The sequence below is a fragment of the Rhinolophus sinicus genome, linkage group LG02, assembly GCF_036562045.2.
Source record: "Rhinolophus sinicus isolate RSC01 linkage group LG02, ASM3656204v1, whole genome shotgun sequence".
Lineage (NCBI taxonomy): Eukaryota > Metazoa > Chordata > Mammalia > Chiroptera > Rhinolophidae > Rhinolophus > Rhinolophus sinicus.
The window spans coordinates 27,996,659-27,999,201 of record NC_133752.1 but is presented as its reverse complement, the minus strand read 5'-3'; the positions used below and the strand labels follow the sequence as shown (position 1 = coordinate 27,999,201).

The following is a 2,543-nucleotide window of genomic DNA, read 5'->3' as shown; positions in this document are numbered from 1 at the left end:
CATTGGTTATTCAAATTCAATAAACCGAAGCTATTATTCTTAGTTATTTGACATCTTCTGCAGATGTGCAGTTGACATGGGTTTTTGCACACAAAATCAGAGGTTTAGCTGATATTCATTTTACAGATAAGTTCAGCATTATATGAGAATTCCGATGGATTCTTAAAACCCATTGCTAATATTTATTGAATCGATGGAGGTCTTGTATAAGTAAGGGAATATTATCTCCGAGTTGACCCACTGACTTCTGGGTTTGTCACTTGGGCCTCTGTAATGGATATTTGTTGATTTTGGCAGCCCGTATCCATCTACCCCACTTCTGGTAACACCTTTTGATGTTTATTTAGTGATCAATTTCTCTCCCATTGTTCATCCAATCAGTTAGAAATGACTCCCCCACTGATTATATAATAGATATGTGGTTTGTGAGTTCAGACTTGATTTGGATCTGACCCTTTCCCTGGCTACCATGATTAGCATGAGCATAGAACTCAATGTGAGACAGTAAGACACAAAGAGAATTTTGTAGATGATTGTTGGAAAGTTTCCTTCTGCTGGACTTAAACTGAGATGATGGAGCAAACATGATAAAGGCAGAGCTGAATAATGTAGAAAACATGTAAAAAATTTTATCTTGACATTGCTTGAGACCTGAATCCAGGTACACCCTACCCAGTACTACCCCTAGACTTTCCAGTCACAGGAACCAATATATTTCCTTTTTGTTTAAGTCAAATTGGATTAGGCTTTCTGTCACTTGGAACTAAAAAAGTTTTAATTGATATAGGTTATTTATGTATTTATTTTTAATTTCTAGGACAAACTTGAATGAATCTGTTTGGATGGTAGGCTTGCCTATGCACAGACCCAAGCTGGTCACACCCACAGAGACATGATCTGATTTTTTTTTTTCCTCTTAGGTAATTTTTCATTTTATAAGAGAACAAATCCGCTTTACATGGATTGTAAGCATTGCATGGATTCTGGGTCCTATGGCCTTAGTGGGAAAGTTGCTTTGGAATTTGGTACAAACCATGCCACTGTTTCTATGAGTATGATTCCCTTTCCCCAGATGACTCTGGCTTTGTTAGGTTTGCAACCAGGCGTCACTGTGTTGTTCTTTGCCTTGTACACATAAGCACAGCTGTTGCCTAGATAGAATTCAGTTTCATCTCAAGATAAACACCTTCAATTTTAAGAAGAGCTGTGTGCTCTCTCTGGTTCTGGAGATCCCACTTATAGCCAACACAAATGGCCTTGGACTACAACCTTCCAGACATATTTGTTGTTTTAGAAATTCTGTTCCCAGCAGGCTTCCACAGGCTCCAAGATGGCGGAAAAAGCTCAGATCATATTTTTTTTACATGAATAATTTTCTACATAAAGAGAAACTTTGCAGTGTTGTTATGCTTTGAGTTGTGTGCCCCTCCCCCAAATCCTTATGTTGAAGTCTTAACTCCCAGTCCCTCAATATGAACTTATATGGAAATAGGGTCTTTACAGAGGTAATCCAGTTAAAACGAGGTCCTTAGGGTAGGCTCTAATCCAGTATGAGTGGTATTCTTGTAAAAAAGGGAAATTTGGAGACAAACCCACATATAGGAAGAAGGCCATGTAAAGAAGCACAGAGAGGAGCCAGCCATCTACAAGCCAAGGAGAGAGCCCTGGAACAGATTCTTCTCTTACTGTCTTCAGAAGGACCCAACCCTGCTGACACCTTGATCCCAGACTTCCAGCCTCTAGAACTGTGAGACTACACTTTTCTGTTGTTTAAGCCATCAGTTTTTAGCATTTTGTTATGGCAGCACTAGGAAACTATGGTAGAGTGTAAAGCAGACTCATTTTGAAATCTGAGTGAGAGAAATAAAAAGAAGTACACTTTTATTTGCTTAATTTGACCTAATTTTTAACCATAAATTGTTGCTATTTGTAGAGCTAGAAATTGATTAAAAAAGCACTTGAAAAAAATCAAGGATGGCAGAGTTATCAACTAAATACAGGAAGAGATGCAATACATTTCACATTCAAAGCTGATTTTGGAAAGAGTTGTTTTTGGCAAGAATGAATGGGCCATATTTTTAACATGTGTGACAATATCTATAAATTAATGTGACGTGACATATTTCATGCTTTCTTAAAAATATTTCAAAACACATATCTTTTGCAAATCCTTCAATAAAAAAATCCAGGAAATTTCTGACTAATCCCAGTATTTCCACATTTTCATTGCTGCCTTCCTTCACAATTTGTCATGAAATAATGAGTGAAAATTAATAAGATTTTCATGAATTGCAGCTGTCCTAAACCATTTAATTTCTTTTATGGAACTGCATAGAAAAATATTGAAACTCAAGTTAAATTCCTACTTAAAGCAGACCTCTTTAAGTTTAAATTCTGGACTCCCAACCAAAGATTTGGAGTCAGAGAATGGCTAATCACGCTACAAAAAACAGAATTCTAGTGAAGGGACATCCCTGTCTTTCATATACATATTTGTCTTTACACATGCGTGTGCACACACGCACAAAGCATTACAGAAGGTC

The 2,543-nt window shown here is 37.0% G+C and overlaps 1 pseudogene; it reads right to left on the bottom strand.

Annotated features, from left to right (window-relative positions):
* Positions 1 to 928: 928 nt before the first annotated feature.
* On the bottom strand, positions 929 to 1,280 carry LOC109452718 (large ribosomal subunit protein eL33; annotated as a pseudogene).
* Between the last annotated feature and the right edge of the window lie 1,263 nt (positions 1,281 to 2,543).